The 24,635-nt window shown below is 41.3% G+C and overlaps 1 protein-coding gene and 2 long non-coding RNA genes across 3 annotated transcripts in view; 2 read left to right on the forward strand and 1 right to left on the reverse strand.

Moving 5' to 3' along the window:
* LOC124288073 lies at positions 1 to 24,472 on the forward strand. Its single transcript, XR_006901369.1, has 3 exons — positions 1 to 13; positions 4,056 to 4,059; positions 24,398 to 24,472. It is a non-coding gene; the product is annotated as an uncharacterized LOC124288073 (long non-coding RNA).
* LOC124288044 (S-adenosylhomocysteine hydrolase-like protein 1) overlaps positions 1 to 24,635 on the forward strand; it is a 168,258-nt gene that overhangs the window by 5,575 nt on the left and 138,048 nt on the right.
* LOC124288059 overlaps positions 1 to 24,635 on the reverse strand; it is a 54,081-nt gene that overhangs the window by 173 nt on the left and 29,273 nt on the right. Inside the window, exon 2 of the long non-coding RNA XR_006901365.1 lies at positions 21,749 to 21,875. This is a non-coding gene — a long non-coding RNA (uncharacterized LOC124288059). The remainder of the gene's footprint in view (positions 1 to 21,748; positions 21,876 to 24,635) is intronic.

Here is a 24,635-nt window from a genome sequence, read left to right on the forward strand (position 1 = left end):
ATTATCATTGGTAGTTTCTGCACTCAGCAGGTGTTGACTTATCACATGACCAGACTCTGAAATAAGGGAAGATGGGCCCCATGCAAGCCTTTTGATACGCTTCACAGATCGTTTTGTATCATTTTATGGATATACAACTGCAACAGTGAAGTGCATGACGTTATAACTTTATACAGGGAAATGTTACTTGCTCTCCATAGGCCTTCGATGATAACACTTGGAGGATCAAGAAGCAAATGTAAATACGTGTTCACGTTTTAGGATATTTTCTCATTAAAAGTTAAACATTTCATGACATATGTTTCTCTATGTGTGGTAGTCTTGTCTAAAGTAAATCAATGAGAAACATGTGATGATGTGACAAGTTACTCAGGTGACAGCAAGGAACTCTGGGTAGGATAGGGATTGACGTGATACGGATGACACATATTTATGTTGTTATCTAGGCTTTAATATACCTTGGCCTCGGTCTGATCAAGCTTACAATTAGTCTTTTGTACAACATTTGTAAGAAAAACGCACAAACTTTCTCTTCAATGTGCCTCATGACTGAAACATGACTGAAGCCTGTTTATGCTGTGCAAGGCTTGCATTGTGGGTGTTGCTGTGCAGAACTCTGTTGGTTTGGTTTGAAAATTGAATCAGGCATGAGCTAAAGGTGTGATTACTTCATGCATGATTTAAAAAGCACACAGAACCATTGAGGTATTGTCCTTCTATGTTACTGTAGTCCAGCAGTGTACATGGTGTAGGCATGCTGTATGGGGTGGGGTGGGGGTACTGTAGTCCAGCAGTGTACATGGTGTAGGCATGCTGGGGTGGGGTGGGGGGTACTGTAGTCCAGCAGTGTACATGGTGTAGGCATGCTGTATGGGGTGGGGTGGGGGTACTGTAGTCCAGCAGTGTACATGGTGTAGGCATGCTGTATGGGGTGGGGTGGGGGTACTGTAGTCCAGCAGTGTACATGGTGTAGGCATGCTGTTTGGGGTGGGGTGGGGTACTGTAGTCCAGCAGTGTACATGGTGTAGGCATGCTGGAAGTGGGTGGGGAATGGGGTACTGTAGTCAGCAGTGTACATGGTGTAGGCATGCTGTTTGGGGTGGGGTGGGGGGTACTGTAGTCAAGCAGTGTACATGGTGTAGGCATGCTGTTTGGGGTTGGGGTGGGGGTACTGTAGTCCAGCAGTGTACATGGTGTAGGCATGCTGTTTGGGGTGGGGGTACTGTAGTCCAGCAGTGTACATGGTGTAGGCATGCTGTTTGGGGGGTGGGGTACTGTAGTCCAGCAGTGTACATGGTTGGCGGGGTGGGTACTACTGTAGTCCAGCAGTGTACATGGTGTAGGCATGCTGTTTGGGGTGGGGGGGTACTGTAGTCCAGCAGTGTACATGGTGTAGGCATGCTGTTTGGGGTGGGGTGGGGGTACTGTAGTCCAGCAGTGTACATGGTGTAGGCATGCTGTTTGGGTGGGGGTGAGGGTACTGTAGTCCAGCAGTGTACATGGTGTAGGCATGCATGCTGGGGTGGGGTGGGGTGGGGGTACTGTAGTCCAGCAGTGTACATGGTGTAGGCATGCTGTATGGGGTGGGTGGGGGTACTGTAGTCCAGCAGTGTACATGGTGTAGGCATGCTGTTTGGGGTGGGGGTGGGGTACTGTAGTCCAGCAGTGTACATGGTGTAGGCATGCTGTTTGGGGTGGGGTGGGGGTACTGTAGTCCAGCAGTGTACATGGTGTAGGCATGCTGTTTGGGGTGGGGTGGGGGTACTGTAGTCCAGCAGTGTACATGGTGTAGGCATGCTGTTTGGGGCGGGGTGGGGGTACTGTAGTCCAGCAGTGTACATGGGTAGGCATGCTGTTTGGGGGTGGGGGTGGGGTTGGGGGTAGTCCAGCAGTGTACATGGTTGGCGGGGTGGGGTACTGTAGTCCAGCAGTGTACATGGTGTAGGCATGCTACAGGTGAGGTGGGGTGGGGTACTGTAGTCCAGCAGTGTACATGGTGTAGGCATGCTGGGTGGGGTGGGGGTACTGTAGTCCAGCAGTGTACATGGTGTAGGCATGCTGTTGGTGGGGTGGGGGTGGGGTACTGTAGTCCAGCAGTGTACATGGTGTAGGCATGCTGTTTGGGGTGGGGTGGGGGTACTGTAGTCCAGCAGTGTACATGGTGTAGGCATGCTGTTTGGTACATGGTGTAGGCAGGGGGAGGGTACTGTAGTCCAGCAGTGTACATGGTGTAGGCATGCTGTTTGGGGTGGGGTGGGGGTACTGTAGTCCAGCAGTGTACATGGTGTAGGCATGCTGTTTGGGGTGGGGTGGGGGTACTGTAGTCCAGCAGTACAGTAGGCATGCTGTGGGGGTACTGTAGTCCAGCAGTGTACATGTAGGCATGCTGTATGGGGTGGGGTGGGGTGGGGGTACTGTAGTCCAGCAGTGTACATGGTGTAGGCATGCTGTATGGGATGGGGTGGGGGTACTGTAGTCAAGCAGTGTACATGGTGTAGGCATGCTGTTTGGGGTGGGGGGGGTACTGTAGTCCAGCAGTGTACATGGTGTAGGCATGCTGTATGGGGTGGGGGGGTGGGGGGGGTACTGTAGTCCAGCAGTGTACATGGTGTAGGCATGCTGTATGGGCCGGGTGGGGGTACTGTAGTCCAGCAGTGTACATGGTGTAGGCATGCTGTTTGGGGCGGGATGGGGTGGGGGTACTGTAGTCAAGCAGTGTACATGGTGTAGGCATGCTGTTTGGGGTGGGGGTACTGTAGTCCAGCAGTGTACATGGTGTAGGCATGCTGTTTGGGGTGGATGGGGGGTATATACTGGCGGGCATCTGTTGATAACTATGTGTGTACTGCCATGTTTACAGATATGCAGCAGCTTTCAATCTGACATGCACTTGTATAGAAGGCTGCACAGGGGTTATGAGCTATGATAGAACACAGCATCAGCAGCAGGGAGGATGTGCACTTGGCGTAACACACACTTACTGATGTAAGTGTACATATGTGTGGCACCTTCTGACCATATCACCCACCTCTTGCACACTGTGTGTTTTCTGACAGCTATTAGTTGCAGTGCTATAGATACAAGGTCTTATAATGTCTCATCTTTGTGTCCTGGCCAAATAAACTATAATTTTTTAGTTTATTAACATTACAGTCAGCTGTCCCAGTTGTGTTAGATTTATTATGCATTATTAATGAAAGTACAATTTCATGCTTTATTTGTATGAATAGTATGACTATGTATGGGGAAAATATGGGACTATTTATTCATAGATACTGGTCAATACAGGGCCATAATTTGGCCTTATTCCAATAAGAGCATCAAGTCTCTTTATAGTGTTGCATCTGTCCAATCGCAACACCCTACTTGTAAAGCTTTTGTAGAAATAGGAATTGATAAAATTATCAACTGAATGTAACTTGTAAGAATTACATGACTATATATGTACATTGTAGTGTAGACCATATATCATAGATATAATGTCCAGTAGATAGTAATGAATGACTGGTTGTAACTGGGGAAAGTTGGCAGCCATGTCAACAAGGTAAATGTGCCAAATAAGGACTGATCCATATCGTTAAGAATGGCTGTCCAAGATAACAAAAGACGAAATGAAGCGTCAAAGATCAGAAGGCATTTTGTTGATAATTTGTATTGATTTGTCAGTGTTTTTAATACGCTTTCATATAATAGTGACATCCATCCTACTGACGAGGAACCAAGGGGAGGGAAACATATGCAGGAATACCAGTTTCAAGACAGTTTAACCATGGGCCATTGGAACATGTGCCGATGACTGCACTTGTTTTGATGATGCATGGAGGAAAGGCACATTTGTGCACATGGAATTAACTGTTTGTGTGCACGCTTCATGTTTGAGTTTGTGGTTTTTGTGTGTGCTGGAGTGTAGTGTCAATAAGTTCCCTCTACTTGTCCATCCTGACTGTTGGCAGTAATCAATGTGATGGCATGTTAGGGGCCATCTACAAATACATGGTCTTGATTAGGTCAAATGGCATGAATTACTTATTCTACTAGCAGCACCAAAGGAGGAGATAGGTTCAACTCACACCCATGCCCACTTGGAAGTCATGGAGGTCGTTCTGAGTAGAAATCAGGGTGCTGTGAAGAAAAGATACCTTTCTACTAATCCCATTAAGAAGATTGTTTGCAAGTGGGCACAGGAAGGAGTGGATTATGAAGTGATCAATACAGATTTTCTCAACAAGACCAGCTGTACGGCAGATAACATGGGAAGTCTGTCTGTGGCCTGCTGCCACTATCTGCTTACACAGCGCAATCAATCAGGCCATCAACCACTACGACACTGTCCAGTGTTAGGCCTTTTGATTGTCACTTCAAGGACATCAGCAAGAAACTTCTATAACTTATCATAGATAATGTGCCTTGTCACTGGGAGGTTTTAATAGTTGTTATCGCAAATGGAATTTCCTGAGCAAATACGATGTTCTTTGATTTGTCACATTTATTCTAAATACTGTCCTTGAATTCAGATTTTGCTTCATTGGTTAAAATGAAAGCTGACCAGATCTGCCGTCAGGCACAGCTTGGGATGTTGGAAGCAGACTACAGTGGCAACAAGGAGAAAGTAATCCCAAATCTAATATGTTATGTTAATGTTGATGATGTTGATAGCTCTTCTATATTTAGGAGTGTATATCTTGACTGCCATAAGCTACTGAAATAAGCATCATGTTAGATACATTTTTGTTGCATATTTCCAATTGCAAGACAGGGCTGGAATTAGTGCTTTGTTACTTGCACTAGTGCAACCCGATATTACAAAGTGCAACGTAGTTATTAGTCTAACTTGCACCAGGTGCAAGTCACTTTTTGAGTGGGTAAACTTCTGAATGAAACATCTAAATAATTGCATCTACACATTGCAGTAAAAGCAGTGCAACTGGAATTGGCTGGTGCAACCAGGTTTATATCTTAGGTTGCACCTGGTGCAGGTAGGTTAACATCTTTTAAATCGATCCCTGCCACTTCATTAAATAGGCTTTAAGAAACTTTGGTGCCTGTTGTCTGGCTGATGACCAAAACACGAGTGTAGTAACTCTTCACACCCCTCAAACTGCTGCAGTGACAAGTGAACAGGCACCTGTATCCAAGTATAGAGTTTACATTAACACTGATCAGAAAGTGAGGGCTTGATTTGTTAGAGCTGGAAATTGAAGATTGCAAATCGAAGACAATGTTTAAAATTAGATATGAGACTATAAATATGGTTAAATGTTATAAAACCAAATCAAATCCCAAATTTTGATTATTGAATATCAAGGTGAGTAAGATATGCTGTTTGGTTTTACCTCCCAGATCCCAGGAGCTTCCATCATTTCCCACTCTCTACAGTCTGATAATGGTACAACGCTGGATGATATCATTGAGTGCAACGCGTATCATGGCTGATATATTGTAATATGTTTTGCTCCTGAGCATGGAAACTTGGATAAAATGCCATACACATCAATTAAATCAGTCTGTTGTATGTTTACCACAAATAGAAATGCATGTTGCGTGCAGGAGTTGGATGTAAGGAGTTGCCTCTCATTGGTTTGCAAGCTGTTTTGAGATCAGAGCAATTTGTATACACAACTTCTTTTGGCCAGGTTCCCCGAGTGATGTCTATCACAGAGCAGCCTTTGACAATGACATTGATTAGCAAATTGCTTTTATTCTGGATAATGTACATGAACGTCAGAAACTATACTGGCAGAAAGAGGCAATCACACATGCTCCTGGAGGACTGTTAATGGTTTGAGTTGTTCCTGGAGAGATCAATACGATTGTCAGCTCCACACTGGGCACTTCATAACCTTCACTCTACTCTCCATGACCTAGACCAGCTCAATAGCTTGTTCTTGGGTGACATTCATCATAATTAAAACGGGTCACCCTAGTTCATGTCTTTAAATATATTTTACATGTAGGACGTAGAACCGAGTAACTGACCACGTGACAGCATGGTCCTCCCAGTGGAACACAAGAGTTCCACATGGAATACATCTAACACCTTTCAGAGTGAAGTTCTGAATAAGTCATACAGAGTAATGTATATGGCATAGTCCCAAGAATAATGCAACAATAGATATTGTTGTTCAATTACAAATTTTACAAATTGTGCTTATTTTGAAATATCAAAACGCTATCAACACCTTCTATGGTCAGGTGTTTGTGTAAGCAGTTGTGATAGAAAGCCCATAGTACAAGAACTAATTCCTGCACATCACAACTGTATCATAGTCTTCGTTGGTTGCCAGTTAAACCATGAATAAAAAGTTCCAGCAGCAAGACATTACCTACATTCACATTCACGATCCCCAGTATCTTCAAGCCATGTAGCAACCTAAGCTTTGCCAATCAAATATATTTGAGTTTTTAACTGTATCAGACACCAAAACAGAATATGGGGAAAGATCTTTCTCAATTGTTTCCCTGCAGAACTCCCTATCTCTCTTCATCAGCACTTCCACAAACCCTGACATCTTCCGTTCTTCTCTGAAGGCTTACCTCAGAGAAAATTATCTGGAATAGAATGTTTACAGCGTTACTGAGCTGCTTATCCGTCTACTGAGTCCAGAAGTCAGGATATGTATATTTTAGTGACATGGTGATTGTGCTGAGTATGGTGACATGGTGAGGGAGTGATTGTATTATGTATGATGTCATTGTGACATGGTGATTGTGTTATGTATAATGTCATTGTGACATGGTGATTGTATTATGTATAATGTCATTGTGACATGGTGATTGTGTTATGTATGATGTCATTGTGACATGGTGATTGTGTTATGTATGATGTCATTGTGACATGGTGATTGTATTATGTATGATGTCATTGTGTCATGGTGATTGTGCTGAGTATGGTGATTGTGTTATGTATGATGTCATTGTGACATGGTGATTGTGCTGAGTATGGTGATTGTGTTATGTATGATGTCATTGTGACATGGTGATTGTGTTATGTATGATGTCATTGTGACATGGTGATTGTGTTATGTATGATGTCATTGTGACATGGCGATTGTATTACGTATGATGTCCTTGTGACATGGTGATTGTGTTATGTATGATGTCATTGTGACATGGCGATTGTGTTATGTATGATGTCATTGTGACATGGTGATTGTGCTGAGTATGGTGATTGTGTTATGTATGATGTCATTGTGACATGGTGATTGTGTTATGTATGATGTCATTGTGACATGGTGATTGTGTTATGTATGATGTCATTGTGACATGGCGATTGTGTTATGTATGATGTCATTGTGACATGGTGATTGTGCTGAGTATGGTGATTGTGTTATGTATGATGTCATTGTGACATGGTGATTGTGTTATGTATGATGTCATTGTGACATGGTGATTGTGTTATGTATGATGTCATTGTGACATGGCGATTGTACTATGTATGATGTCCTTGTGACATGGTGATTGTGCTGAGTATGGTGATTGTGGTATGTATGATGTCATTGTGACATGGTGATTGTGTTATGTATGTATGACAGTGTGACATAGTGATTGTACTGTGTATGATGACATGGAGATTGTGTTATGTATGTATGTATGACAGTGTGACATAGTGATTGTACTGTGTATGATGACATGGAGATTGTGTTATGTATGTATGACAGTGTGACATAGTGATTGTACTGTGTATGATGACATCGAGATTGTGTTATGTATGTATGACAGTGTGACATAGTGATTGTACTGTGCATGATGACATGGAGATTGTGTTATGTATGTATGACAGTGTGACATAGTGATTGTACTGTGCATGATGACATGGAGATTGTGTTATGTATGTATGACAGTGTGACATAGTGATTGTACTGTGTATGATGACATGGAGATTGTGTTATGTATGGTGATGTGGTGATTGCGTTATGTATGGTGATGTGGTGATTGTGTTATGTATGGTGATGTGATTGGGGTCCTGGAAAGTGCTCACTGTTTATTATGATAAATTTTTCCTTATCCTGACTCATGCTCTTTTGCTTGTCTCCTTCCTTCTGCGAGCGTTAGTGGAACACTTGTATCTCCTATCGAAGCTCCCTTCAATAAAGAACAGACGTAAAATCCCTACTCACCACGAATTATCTGTGTGGCCATTTTGGCGGGAAAGCGGCGCAACAGTACTCCCATGCTTCACTCTCTCCTTCTTCGCCCTGTGGGCAGGTTGTGAGAGCGCCTGTGTCTCCTATACGGCACTATATCCATTAATTACTTAGTTATTCTCCTCTATTCTACTTTTATAGAGGTTAAGTCAGTATTCTTCAACAATATGGTTTGATATTTAATCGTATTTAGCACTGTTTATTCACGGAATTGTCCGTGTTTGTTCAGTTGTTTACATTTCATGAAAACCTATTTTCGTTGTAGGTCTAGGTTCGCTGCTGCAAAGCCGCATTGACTGTGCCCTAGCTGCACAACAACATGTATTTCCAGCTATAGCTGTAATCTTTATCAGCATTTAACAGTAATTCAATTTAATAAATAATTTTTTCTCTGTACTTAGACGTACTACCGACAGATCCAGGTGACTTTACAAGTCATGGATAAACTGGCTGAGTCCCTCACGAGCTGTCTACTGCTGTCAGACGACTTACTACCATCAAGTGACCTGCTATAGGTGCCCTCAGAGGATGGGCGTGGGATGTTGTCCGCATTACTTCGAAGACGTTGGCTTTTACATCGGACAACCCCTCAACGCAGACGTAGAAGAAGAAGCCATCCTCTGCGCAGAATGAAGCCTCACACCCCTACAACGCCTAGCAGCTCTACGGGGACTCCTGCGCAGACTACAGGGACCTTTCGGCAGACATCGTCCCGATGGCCATCAGATGACTTCATGATGAGCCACTGCTGATCATCCCAGAGATACAGCAACAGCACGCAGTCCGAGGGCGGCAGATGAGCGATCCCTGGACCATATCGCTATCAACGCACAGAGGGCAGCTCTACAATCATCGCAGACAAAGAAAAAGAAGCCATCCTCTACCCAGAGAAGGTTACACACCCCTCAGATGACGACCAACTCTACGGGGACGTCTGCGCAGACTACAAGGACTTTCTCGTCTGAGATTGTCCCGATGACGGAAAGATACATCACCAGTAGAAGCGGGCCTCAGCAACGGTAACGTCAGCGCAGTTGTCTACGCAGTCCGAGGTATCTTCACTGACGGTAGATGAGAGATCCCTGGGCCATATCGCTACCAACGCAGAGAGGGCAGCTCATCTCTCAACGCAGACATTCAAAGCATCGCATGATCAACAACCTGTCTGCAGAACAGACCCGGACCTTCGCGAAGGTTCCAACGCAGACGATGCTTCAGAGAGGCCCTCCAGCTACGTGACAACCAGCCTGCGCGAAGGACGACACGCCTATCCCCAGATGCCAAATCAGATGATCAGCATTCACGAAGGCACTCGCAAAAGACTTCGGACACAGCCTCAAAGACATCTTCAACATCGCATAGATCGTCCAGGGATTCACCGAGGCATTCGCGAACCAAGAGACGCTCACCTCCGCGCAGGTCTCCCTGCAGGTCGCCTTACAGATGCAGTTCACCCGGCTCCTCTCCACGCAGGTCTCCACGAAGGTCTTCACGCAGGTCTCCACGCAGGTCTTCACGCAGATCCCCAGCGAAGCAGAGACATCGTAGTACTTAGTCTCTCAACTGAACGCTACATGCCGTCAACACGCCTGCGCGAAGGCATTGCACAGGCCATCTACAACGCAGAGACGTCGCAGTACTTAGCTTCTCAACAGAACGCTACATGTCGTCTACAACCTGCGCGCAGGACGGCGCTATCTTCAGAGACCGTCAACAGATGATGAGCCTAATAAAGGATCTTCATACATCAAGGGCATCAAGGACGCCTCGCAGATCATCACGGGAATCACCATTTCGGAATATATTGCCAGGAAGGCAATCCCGTAGAATTTCCAACAAATTTCAGTATTAATTCTACAATTACGACGCTTCATTGAGATGGCTGTATGCAGTCGACAAGAGCAGCACTGACAACGTGACGATTTCAGCTGATCATCTGTATAAAGGGCGACGACATTATCTTCAGGACTGAAGTAACAGTCACAGCAGCCAGGAAAACAGCCTACCTACATCGGTATTACGCGGAGAAATATTTCGCGCGTTTACCATTCAACCCTCGATACACGTGGTCACTCGTGTAACTCTGGAAGGCTACGGACAAGACCGAGAGGTGATCAGATATCAACGGCAGCACTAGATTCTACAAGAACCTTTTTTCCTGCTACACCGGTGACGCCACAGCGCGGCAAACCAAAGGAATCAAAATGCTTTATTTTGATTGGACCACCAAGAGACAACGCTTGCGCGCAGAAGGTCGGCCGTAGTTCACAGGTCAAGAAGTGGGTTACAAGTGACAACAACCTGTCAGCGAGAGGAAGGCCTCAATTACAGTCCAGTTAGAGGCGGGACCTCACGTGATTTGGCTGTCTTCACGAGGTTAGAGACCTTCCCTGTCATCATTGCAGGCGATTCATCAGGCAATTGCTGCAACATCACGTTGGACAGGCTTTGGGTGTGACGGCAGCCAGGCGACTTTATATAGACTTCACACCGATGGCAGTCACGGAGCTGGACATCGCTTCATTTCCCTTACGTACACGGCAAGGGTTTCAAGATCGTAGGATATAGATACAAGTCCTTGTATCTCAAGCACTACTCTCTCCGTTATTACTATGAAGTGGAAGAGTCTGTTGGTTCTTCTCACGTCAGCACAAGACATGACACGCAGAGGGAGTCTACCACTGCACCCACTACAGGTCTTTCGTGAATGTACAACTGGACGATCCGGACCCCCTCGGACTCACGGACAGATTAAATCCATATTTAATATGGTGGACTCAGAGATCAGAGGGTCGCAGACGCACCTATTTAGCAGAGCCGTAGTACAAGACGCATCTCTATGTGGACGCATCTCTCCAAGATGGGGGTGCACACCTCGACAACAATGTGTCAGCTGGGATATTGGCCATAGCAGAGTAGATCTGCACTTTCACATACTGGGAATGTAAGCAGTGATAAACGCCATACTCCACTGGACCAGCATTTTGAAGAATGCTCATCTGACGGTACATACAGTCACCTCCTCAGTGGCGTTCTACATCCACAGAAGGATCAACAAGGTCGGCGAACCTTCTGGACCTCTGCTTTCAACTGGCCAGCATAACAGTCAACCTGAATGTCCACATCAGAGCATGCCACATTCTAAGAGCCAAGAATGTGATAGCAGATGCACTATCCTGTCCAACGCAGCCAACAGACTGGATGCTACATCCAGAGATCTTCAAGCAGATCATACGAGAGATGGCAGCACCATTAATAGACCTCTTCGCCACAAGGGTCAACTGATAACATTCGTATCACCAATACCAGATCCATGGGCATGGGCAACGGACACGCTAAGCATCTCCTGGCACGGACTAAAACGCTTATACGTTTCCACCAGCAGCTCTAATACCGAGGGTGTTGCAGAAAATCAGTCAGACGAGAGACCTACAACTACTTGAGGCGCGCCTTACTGGCCAGCGAGAATATGGTTCCCTATTCTCATACAAGGCCTAGGACTGCCTCAACTGCAACTACCATAATGGACGAATCTACTAGTACATCCTCACACAAAGCAGGCGCACGGCAACCCAGAGGTGTTCCGGCTACACGTGTGGACTGTATCAAGGCATGCTTGAACAAGAGAGGATATTCCGCCAGGGCAGCGAAAGCAGTCACACTAGCTTTGCGCAAGTCTACACGCAACTTGTACGACGACAAGTGGCGACACTTCGAGGCATACGCGTTGAGGACCGGCTACACAGCCATGAAAGTGACACATCCTCAAGTGGCTGACTACCTTTGTCACCTAGACAAACGAAGCGGTTAAAAGGGTCAACACTCTCAACATACCTAGCGGCATTCTCAGTTATCGCCATGAGGACGAGTGCAACTGACGAAAGTACCAGAGTTACCTGCCTTTCTACGCCCTTTTAATTGGAGGACCAACAACAGAGATTTAAAGCTCCGGCGTGGGACCTCAACGTAGTTCTACGACATCTCACTAGTGACATCTACGAACCATTACAGAGAACATCATTCGAGTTCTGGACGCAGAAGACACTGTTCCTGATAACTTTAGCAACAGCAGCAAGGATGTCGGAAATCCATGCTCTGGACTTCGAGAGAACACGATTTGATGGAAATCAAAACTTCGTGCATATGGGACTGAGATGGGACTTCATAGCAAGAATCAACTGCCAGGTCATCCAGACAGACAGTTCCATGTCCCAACACTATCATCAGTCCTTGGACCACAGGATACGCAGGACCATTCCTTGTGCCCAGTGAGAGCATTGCAAGTCTACCTACAAGATCTAGGTCCAGGAGACGGAAATTCAAGCGTCTTTCCGTCCCGATATTGACAGCGACACAGACGGAGGTCTTCCGCACTAAGATATCAATCTGGATCAGAACTGTCATCCTATGGGCCTACAAAGCAGCAGAACTTGATCCTCCAAGTGCCTCGAACCCACATGAAGTTAGAGCTCTGGCGTCAACACTAGCTCTACATTGGAATTGCTCTATCAGGACGATAATGGAGGACTGCTTCAGGAAATGGGACATGCTGTTTGCCAACCACTACCTGAGGGACATCGTCACCGAGGACGTCTCTGGCATTCACCATTTCGGCCCACTTGTTGTAGCACAACAATTGACAGTCCCACAAAGGCGCTGAGACGGAGTCTCGCCCTTTTATCACATGACTAGCAAAAGCCTACACTCAGGAGAGTTCAGCTTTAGAGTCTATATGCACGTCTAGGACAGACTAGCATAAGTGATATGACCCAGTACTTGTAAGGACATACTTTCGTACAGGAAGGGTCGCTTCTCCACTTGGTGCTTTCGCATCAAGAGATGGAGTTGCAAAATCCACATAAAATGTTAACAGAAGCAAGGACCAAAAGTTAACAATTGTGGTCCCCCATCAGAGAAGCTGGAAGTGAAGGGTTACAGCAGCAGCAGAGCCTAGCAGTAAAAGAAGTGCTACCATGAAGTTCCCATAGGGGGTATGCAAGGCGTAAATCACTACATAAAATCCGAAGTAGTTTGACCCACCACCAAATCCGTCGGATTCTACAAGCAAAAGAGCATGAGTCAGGATAAGGAAAAATATGTAATTTTCTGAATAAAATTGATATTTTATAGTTATCCTGACTCATGAGGTAAGCCCTCCCAACCTCCCCGCTAGACACTTTTGATTTCCCTGTAAATTAAAGTGTCGCGCTCATAATTTGGAGAGAGTGAAGCATGGGAGTACGGTGGCGCCGCTTTCCCGCCAAAACGGCCACACAGATAACTCGTGGTGAGTAGGGATTTTACGTCTGTTCTTTATTGAAGGGAGCTTCAATAGGAGATACAAGTGTTCCACTAACGTTCGCAGAAGGAAGGAGACAAGCAAAAGAGCATGAGTCAGGATAAGTATAAAATATCAATTTTATTCAGAAAATTACATTTTTCTGTTCAAGTTATCGATTGGCTACAATGTATGAAGCCCATTTGTGGAGTCCCCTGCCGTGATACTTCAGAAATATTGCTAAAAGCGGTGTAAAACTGAACTCACTCACTCAAGATATTGATTGCAGTATGTTCAAATTCTGATTCTTTGCAATGTTTTTATGTTAATTCAACCTGAAAAGCCTATGTATCATTTAAATACTTGTATACTCACTAAATATTGCACAGCTGGTTCCACAGTGGATATAAGGCCTTCAGTGGCTGGGTGTGTAGAACATATTGTGACAAGGCTTTCTTGATAGTATGTCTTGGAGTCAGCTTGGCTCCATTGTTTAGCTGAACAATTAGTGATTACCTAACAAATCTAGAAAGGTTTCATTGTTGTCTCATTGGCCTGGCCAATTAGAAGATAAACCTTCAAAGCAGCAAAGAACTTATGCAAAGCAAATGGTCTCTCAGCCCCCAAGTTTGTTGAAGATTGTTACCCCACACCGGTGTATTGTCTGGCCTTACATGTGAGAGGAGAGGTTCCACTACAGGATAGTTTGCCTTCTGGATGAGTGTCCCCACTGTGGGGCTCTGGGGACCAGCGTTAGGAAGAAGGACAGGGAACTGCACCGTCAATGGGAAACATTTGTGCGGACATGTCAAGGCCAAGTCACTATGTCTTAGAGGTGCCCATCATGCTTCTTTCTTATTATCTGCCTCCATTCTGGAATGTATATGTTCAGTTTATGATCAGTGCTCAATAAGGTTTGACTCACCTCAACTACTAGTGCGTATGTTGACAACTATGAATCTGTGCATATAATAATATTTAACTTAACCATGAGAGCACTTGCAAGCATTTCCCTGAAACTACAGCCTGTTAAGCTCAAATCAAGTCCAATTTGCTACCTGGGTACCCACCCCCCTATTAGCTGACCCAGTACTGGTACCCACTCCAGGTCTAAAGAGTTAGATACAAATTGTGGAATTTGACACTGTTTTTACCATATCATTGGCAAAAAACATCTAGATACACATAAAAAAATGACTGGATGAATAATACACTGAAGTTAACAGAGGCTGTATAACATGAACTCAAACATCTGAAAGTCAGAAAGAATGCATGCTCTTGGTCAGAAAGATAAGCCAACATTAGCGGTAAAACTTCTGCCCGTATCCCCCCTAAATTTCAACGATGAGGAAAAATTTCTTTGAGTGGCATTCTTTGAAGTTGGATATGTCTTTCAGTATGTTCAGGTACAACTAAAAAAACATGTTAAAACGCATCCTTATCAGATGTGGAATATATATGTTCAAGTCATATGATTTGATTAGAATGAAATTTCAGGGGGGATAGGGGCAGAAGTCTTTCCGAGTTACACGCTTGAAATATATTCTATTTATTATGATTATTTCAAGGGTTTAGATTTAGCATTAGCATTATGTTTACTAAGGTTTAGGGTTAGGGTAGGGTTTCTATAAAAATCATCTGTTCTTACTATAAGACTTAGGTATAGAATGATAAAACACAAACCAGGGGTTACGGGCAGAAATCTTTCCCTATCCCCGGGGTCTGTGTAGTCTGGTGGGTACTTGGACCATCTCTGGACCCTGTGACCTCACCTGATCCTCGATCAAATTGAAACATATAGTTGGTTAACTATCAAACAAGGCCTCATATGGTTGCTTCAAGATAATTTAACTTCTGAGAATAACCGTTGGATTGAAAAGTCATTGTCATGAATTGGATACCGCGATGAATATAATCAAAGTGACTTTTTACCCAATTATCAGTTAAAATGCCGGCATAGAATATTTCTGTTTTTGAGTGCTACTTGATACTCATTGAGATGTTTGGCTGCATCCATTAGAATAATTATAGCATGTCCAATAGAAAAATCCTGTTCACCCACCATCAAATATGAATGTCAGAAGTTTGGAAACCTAATTATCAGTATGATTGAAAGTAAAAAATCCAAATTTGTTTTGTGCATTAATTGTGATGACATGTTCATCCTGTTCTACGCGTTGACTGAATCAAATGGCAACTGTGCCTGTAGCATCTTGAACTGTGCTGTGGCACTAAAATACAAGGAATTTCAAACTCTGGAATGATGTGAATCTATCATACTCAACATACTCCCGTTCTGCTATTATGTACTTTCACGCTTAACTCTGGTTTGTTTCAGTCAAATTTATCCCTTGGTTGTGCTTGTTATTGCTCTGAATATTCATATTGATCATTGGAGCTTTCAATTTGATCAGAATCAAAATTTGTTCCCTGTGAAAATATGCAACATAATGTATTTGAAATGCTGAAGTGATGGCCTCTCTAGCATAGCTGATGGGGAGGGACAGGGTCAGGCTTATATCATCATAAACATTTACCTTGAATAAAATCCCTAACTCTGTCTCCAGTTTGTGTTCAGTGAAAACATGCAGCAGTATAATACAGTTATTGTATCCCTGCCCACTTTAACCCCAAAACATGCTGCTTCACATCAATCCATACAACAATGCTATATTGATCAGTCATTTTGGGCAAGTTCATAATCATTTTGAATACCCAGATGGATAGAACGATTAATTGATTATTCAACTGATGACTCCACTATCCTCCGCAACTAATACTAAACAGTGGTAATCTGGAGAAGATAACATGATAGTTTTCAAGATGGTGGCAATGATAGTAAGACAGTTGAGATGTATTTCCCATTTGACAAGGGGCAAAATTGTGGATATTACCTGTTTTCATAATCTCAATTATCTAAATGTCCTTCTGTCAGTAGTATTCCTCATGAGCGAGTGGCAGTCAAAATGGTGCACACGAGGGTAAAGCTGGAGTAATAAGTGGTTGATGTGTGTAATAATGGCCTAACATGAACAAATATTCTGTAACCATTGATCATGTTCGTAGTAGTTTATGTTGTAACTTTAATGAAGCAAAATTAGGAGCAAAATGAACTGTTTTATGTAAGAAGAGATGTCAGAATGTATCAGCATTAAAGTTCCACAAATCAATACAAACACCGAAGATTTTATGGTGCTTCAACTATCTGTAGTAGCTACAGGCATCGTGTAATAGATTTACTTCCCTTTATTCAAGCCTTCGAATGTTTAGCATTGATTGATAATCAAAGCTTGTGAAGTCATTTACGCACTCCCTTCCCTTATATCATATATACTTACCCGTACGTAAACGTCTATTCAGTTTATGAATACTTTGCTGATATTAAGAAATCATTTAATAAACTGTATATCGGTAATCTTTTCTTTAATTTCTGATACTGACACATGACATTTAAGAGTATTAGTGTGAGTTTTTGACCAAAGCTATGGACTGTGGATCAATATGGCCCTGGTTTCCTCTTTCAGAATGGTATTGAATGATTCCTATTGAGCCAGAAACATTGTTGCTGTAGGCAGTAAGGAGGTGCTACTTTATTTTTGGTGGGAAGTTGTGTTGTCTGCCATTTAATCCCCCTGGATGCCAGAGGGACATATATGTCCTTCCTCTTCATCCCTCGCTTTGGAGTCGAAATAAATTCACAATATATCATGCACACAAATGCACTTCACACTTTTGAATTATGGGTGAAATTTCCTGTTTCTTGATACCAATCACAATCATCTTAGACAGAGCAATAGTGCTTAAAATGACCTTTGAAAATTAGGTTCACCGTAAACGTCGCCACTTTTTACACACTACGAAATCGCGATTCACAGAGATATTTGGTGTATGTTTGGAAATGTAAAAATCAGATAATTAATCAAAGGATTGAAGTTAAAAAATAACATATTAGTAATCACTGATGTCTGTTTTTCATCAAATCACCAATGGTAATTCTGAAACGTTGCTGATAAACCTAAAAATGGTTGGGATGTTTCAGAAAACAGACGAACATCAACGCAGATGTGAGGTTTCTGCCATATTGTATAGTATTTCCTAAATCAAGTTTTGCAAAGACTGGTCATGGGAAGCCCATTACATCACGTATATTTTACATTCAGCTGCGACAAATACATCACTGAGGTCCTCATCAACTCAGAATTATATAACAAATGGTCTCTGTCACCTAAACCAATTTTTACACTGCGTAGCATTTTTTCAAAATTTCATACATCCATTCGTCTATTCGTTGCATTAAGAATAGATACAATACAGTAAATTGAGATATTCATACGAAATGGCCAAAGTTTCTGTGCAGCTTGATGCCATGACTGATGTAAAATCACGCAGAACGTCACCGGTAATTATCCACAATTCTGGCTTCTTCTCATACTTAAAATGAAAACAATAGACAAAGATAACCATATGCAGATAGTCAGAATGTTTCTGATTACTTACATCACATATTTATGTACAAACATTCCCTGAATCAAGGGAAGGGTCCTCACAAAATCCTGCGTACCCTTGTCAACGAAGTCACCATTTTGTAAGAAATATGTATACATACATATTTGTCGATTTCTTAGAAGTCGGTTGAAAAAGAGTAAACACAATCACCATATCCTGCCGATTACCTTTTCAGTATTATGATGTATATTTTGCGTATCGTTCAGATATTTCTTCATGAAACTAATTTCAGAATCTTCATTTAGCCATTTTCAATATCATATCGTACGTGGATTTAGGCCATAAGTTTTTTTTATATTTTGAAAGTTTTGGTTTGTTTGAATAATATTTACTTAAGAAATTAACAGGTTTAGTGTAGTACACCATATTTTATTCCTTTTCACAAGTGTTAGTAGATGAAATTTAGGCATAACTGCAACATGTCCTTTAGTTCCTATGATGTGCAATATTCAATATTGGGATCAATATTACAGTTTCATATGAACAGGTTATTGAACAGCGATTTTATTTAACCTTACAAGTAAAACTGACAATATTAATTAAAATGATTCTTATTTTTCATGAAATGTATATACACATATTTTTGAAGGAATTGTGTTGTTCATTGAATTGCTTTATTTTGTTTTATTTACAAAATGGTGATGTAAAATGATTGGCCAGGTGGGTGTTTGTCACAAGCGTTTTACAGTTCACTATCATTGTTTTTGATAATATTATCAATTCATTATCAAAACAAAAATATTGTGATGACAGGATATCACACTGTAACTTTATTTCTACGAAATTTATAAAACAAATATAAACCAAATATAAATGCCATGTCTTACTTTAAGCAAACCTTCCATCAGTATTCTGATAGTTCCATACAAAAAGGGCTATCTTTTTTGCATCTTTCATTTTATACTTAAGCCAGACCAATTTTATTTCTTGTTGTCCTCAGACAACCTAAAGGAAGGAGGGAAAAATCACCAGTCAAAGCAAACACGCACATGAATTTTTCAAAGGCATTGTTTTTTAACTTCACACTGGCTGAGGTGTTCGAAGCACTGACTTCTTACGCAAATATTGTTAGATAATTCAGTTTAAAGTCTCTGAGAACAGATACTGGTGTTTTAGTGTCCAACAAACTGTCTTGCGTAGTCAAAGTCTTGCTCCCGTATATCTTAACATTAGGATTTAATTTTGCGAGCGGGGAAAATATATATATTTTCTCTTTCTTACACAGTCAAACCAGCTAATTGTTCATCTACTCAGGACATTATTTAAATGGTGAAATCAGTCATTTTATGTTCTGTTGAAAGAGCCGTAATTTCTGACAGAGAAACTGAAAGCTTTAATACAAATAATGGAAATTAGGTGAGATGTATAAAAAATACGTAAATCAAGCCATGACGTCAACTAAAATGTTGTAATATTTTCAGTAATTTCATTGCACTTGAACGTATGGCTAGTACTCTGTTAATTATAGTGCAAAATCAGTCAAAATACATCTACATAAACACTATAATATGGGAATCTAAGAACAATTAAAATTTACATGTAGCATAGGTCCAGAGGAAATAAACACAAAAATATGTCAGAAAATGTTACTAGAAAGGTATAACAGGAAGGAGAAACACAAGACATGTAGGGGTAGTGTATGTTAGCAATTGAGACTATCTAGCCATGCAGGTTGGAACCTGTGACATGAATGGAGAACATCTATACATGTTGGGGCAACCTTTGACTTGTTGACTGTATGACAGTTTTGGAGAAACTTATGAAGGGGTGAGAGAAACTTGTGACGGGTGATCACAGTTTTTGTAAAACACTTGCACATGTGATTGAATGTTAGTAATGGCGGTCAAGTTTTCAGAAATAGTTGGCTAGAGGAAAGTAGAAATTTCTTCTGGAGACAGTATATCCAGTTAAAGTGACAGTTTGAATAAATTTTGTGTGTGGACTTCATTAATTAATCTCAAAAGCATTTTGAAGTCAATTTGAAATCACTGTTGCTTGTTTAATTTTGGGACTATCCAAATGCTAGAGTTAGGTTTGGATTCTGGGACTTATGACAGTTGAAGAAAGTCAGTCACCTACTTCTTGACCCAGAAATCTGGTGTTGAAACTGATAATGAAACTGTTGGTAATGAGCAAGATGGGGATAATGACTTCATGCCATTATTGCCATGTAAACAAAGAAATATTATATTCATCAGAAAGTCAAAGCAGGTCATCTGAAATGCAGGTGAATTTGGTGTTTTGTGCTTAACCGATTTTGACTGTCTGGTATTTGACAAATGTTCCAGGAAAATGTATTGTGAATATTGTAGTATTAAGGGAAGGATCAAGTTTGGCTGGAAAAACTGACGTAGTGGACAAATCTATCAAGTTTAGACAGGATTCACTTCCAAGGCAAGAGGATGACATTGAAGGTAGTGAGGTTGTTCCTAAACGTCATTCACCACAAACAGGTCTACCCGTCTACAGTTGCTGTCTACAACCATGGGTTTGTTTCTATATATTTACAGTGATAATATTAATCTGGGTAATGCATATTTATTGAAGGTGACAAAAATCAATATTTATCTTTCGTTTTTAAATAGTCCGTGTGTAAGTGTAATGTCTATGTAAAGCCATGGATGAAAGGTCATTAAGTAGGGTAACCAGGCCTACCAAAGAAAACTTTCCCACTGTGCAGAAAAACGCAGAAAAGCCCACATTAATCGTGGAAATAGCAACATAAACATAATACCTCGCTACTGAAACAGTAAAAACGGCAACTTTAAATCACTAACACTGCATCATAAAACGAGGAGCCTGCAACTTCAATTTTGCGCATGCGCACATGGAAGAGAAAGTCTCGACCGCATGTTGACATTTTCCAGCTTGGACAAAAGTTACATTCCTTTTAAAGTATTTCTGTTGTGTTATTTGGCATTTATCATCATGATACTTGTGTGCACACTTGTTTAGTTTACTTTCCATTCGTATGAAACAATTGACAGCAATTATTTCGACATATTTAATACTTTTTCTACGCGAGGCAATTCACGGTTGCCCGGAAATTGGAAAGAAGCCCGGATCGTAATGCGCATGCGCAGTAGAGGTCAAAGTTCGCTGATATAAAAATGTTGCAGTTTCCTCATTTTTTTGTTGCCGTTTTTACTGTTTCAGTAGCGAGGTAATGTGTTTATGTTGCTATTTCCCTGATTAATGTGGGCTTTTCTGCGTTTTTCTGCACAGTGGGAAAGTTTTCTTTGGTAGGCCTGGTAACTGTTCCATTAATATGACCAGGGAGCTTCATGTCCGAGTTGTAATAGACTATACCAGCTCCAGTATAGCTGCTGTACATGTTTTAACAGAGTTATCCCCAACACAGCAGTGAGCAAGAGATATCCTACTTATAAAACACCACACAAAAACTAGGTCTGAACACTAAATTCAATCAGCATAAATATAGACAAGCAGTAGTCCACAGAAGAGAGAAGTACTTTCTTGATGTCTCTGAGACAGCTGCTTCACTTGATTACTACATTCGTCTGTAAAACTGTTCACGCTCTGTTTTCACTTATAAACAAATCAGTTAAGTGTCCTTCATTGCTTCAGGTTCCTGACATTCTCAGCTGAATGGTGATGTGAACTGAATCAGTAACTAGCTTATCTCCCAAACCTGGGATTTTGAAAGGAAAGTCTTGCTTTGAAACCTTTACGTTTGGACATTACCTTAACGGGAAAAAAAGCTTTCAGGGAAGATAGGTGTAATCAAAATGTGTATTTGCAAATCTATGTTAACCAAAATTGATTGATATAGAAACATGGTGGTTGCATCATCCTTTACCATTCACTTTGTTCGAAGTTTGTTTTGATTTCCACTTTTTGTTTCATTACGATCATCAGGTGAGGAACGGCAGCTCGCTGGACATCACATCTTCTTCCTTATGCTATTACAGATTCCCATCTGTGACCTTAAAACAGTATTGTATGCAATGTTATTAGTCATATGGGTTATAAAATGGTCATCTACTTGATCTTCTAAATGGTATTCACTACATTTAACACCCTTGGCAATTACAAAATAGTGGTTATGGTCAGGAAATATTTCTGTTTCACATAAAAATGTAATTATTTTTTTTACAAATTATTTTCTAGAAAAATATGAATGCACGATGTAACATCTAGACATACGAAATGTTTACAAAATGGCATCAAGTGACCACTGTTCAAGGAAATACCCAGGAGCAGCAAAAGCATAATGGGCTCTTAACAGTATCTTGTTTTTCCTGTTTGTTTGCCTGGTGTTATTGACATCTGCCCCATACTGGTGAGTTGGTTTGACGTTTTCCCACCCATCCCATCTGTCTAGGAGGTGTGTCCACCAGTGGTTTCTAACTTGTTATGGCCCACTGGGGTGTCATAAAGTGCTTATCCTTTGAGATTTAGTATAGGTTTAAAGTAAACAATAAACAAGTGGACTGAAAGGATACAATCACAGGAAGTAACTGCAGTAAACTATGTTTATACTGAACAAGCTTATAATGGATTGGATATCATCAACTGGGTTTGTTTTGTCCTGGCCGCTTGCTGTATCTTGTATTCTAAATACGTGTGATGAACTATCCTCATGTAAAGTACAGTTAGTGGTCCCAATCAGTTATAACCATTGTTTACTGTTATGTGAATATATATCTTCACCCTATGTCAATAGTGTACTGGTTGCGTCTTCAAGCAAACATAATTTTATGCTCTTTAACTATGTTTTCAAACAACATTTCCCATGTAAAATCTAGTTTCAAATGGTATGAAAATGCAAGTGTCTTATTATACTTGCTAATTATGGTAGAGTGAATGAAAATGTTTCTTAACCCTACCAGAGGGAGTACATCCTACCATCCTATATCCTAATTTAAAAATCTGAGCTGGAAATGATCTGAAACTTCCTAGAGGTCTTAAACATATTCTTTGTCACAATACATGTCCACCACTGTCCAATATATTGACTTTCTCTTTCACACTAAAATACATGTGTTTATTGTCGGTAATCGGAAAAAAAGCATCAGGAAAAAAAGAATCGGGAAAAAAGAATCAATTTTTGCTAGGAAAAAAAGAAACAGGAAAAAAAGAATCAGTTCATACAATGTTTATTGTCATGGGACACAGCTGCAGGTAATCACTTGCACATGCTGCTCATGCAATCAGTCAGCCATGCATTCAACAAGCAAACACATCCTGTTAACTGTAGAGATGTATGACATTTGAAAAATTGAGTTAGATTTGTATCTTAATAGTGAGAAAATATACTCCTCCTTGATTACGCAATACCATTTAGAAATTGGTCAAATGTAACATATGTTATATTTAGGATTACACTTTCTTTGTAAAGTACAGATTCTTGCACTTTTGTTAGGCTCTACCCCTTCGTCGGTTAGGCAGCTGACTTTGTGTGCTGCCCATTATAGTTTGGCATGAAATGCATGTGGACCCGTTTTTTTGTAAATATCTCTTCATCCAATGACCCAATCAATCTCAAACTGTGCAAGTGGATGTTTTGTCAGACAACCTAATCACATTGTAAATCACCAATTTTATGCATTTGTATTAAAGAATCTGTCTATGTAACTGTCAACAAAATAAACAGCAGACCGCAGACTGCTTGCAGAGGGATGGAGCCAATGACCTGTAACAGCGGCAGTGTTGGGTCATAAAGGTAAATGCACGTGCAGTTCATGAGAGTTACCTGTGCACTGCACAATGATAGACCGTTTGGATCATTCACATTGACTACTTCTAGCTGTCAGCATGAAAGCTTATTCAGATGATGCTAAACGTTTAATTAGAAATGTGTTGAATCTTTTTTAAAAAGAGAGCAAACAGGTTTATCCTGTACATATAACTGTGATGCCTTGATGGTAGGATGCAGCAGTACAACAGTCATGGTTTATCCTGTACATATAACTGTGATGCCTTGATGGTGGGATGCAGCAATACAACAGTCATGGTTTATCCTGTACATATAACTGTGATGCCATGATGGTAGGATGCAGCAATACAACAGTCATGGTTTATCCTGTACATATAACTGTGATGCCATGATGGTAGGATGCAGCAATACAACAGTCATGGTTTATCCTGTACATATAACTGTGATGCCATGATGGTAGGATGCAGCAATACAACAGTCATGGTTTATCCTGTACATATAACTGTGATGCCTTGATGGTGGGATGCAGCAATACAACAGTCATGGTTTATCCTGTACATATAACTGTGATGCCATGATATGAGTATGCAGCAATACAACAGTCATAGTTTATCCTGTACATATAACTGTGATGCCATGATATGAGTATGCAGCAATACAACAGTCATGGTTTATCCTGTACATATAACTGTGATGCCATGATATGAGTATGCAGCAATACAACAGTCATGGCTTATCCTGTACATATAACTGTGATGGTAGGATGCAGCAATACAACAGTCATGGTAGCTATACCACAGCCCCCCACTAATTGACTAGATTTGGCTAATTACCCTGGAATATTTTCTTTATTCGTATACTACAGAAAAACTATTGAATCTTTTTCAGTTATTTCTTCTGATATGTTTAGACAACATATTAAAGTAAATAATATCAAAAAATGGTGTTTGTTGTTTATTCAGTTAATTAGTGACAGCGAGGTGAGTGTCAGCTTTGGCAATCTGTCAAAGGTCGCGTCCCGTGGACC

Source organism: Haliotis rubra, unplaced genomic scaffold (genome assembly GCF_003918875.1).
Source record: "Haliotis rubra isolate DU_JTF1 unplaced genomic scaffold, ASM391887v1 Scf111, whole genome shotgun sequence".
NCBI lineage: Eukaryota > Metazoa > Mollusca > Gastropoda > Lepetellida > Haliotidae > Haliotis > Haliotis rubra.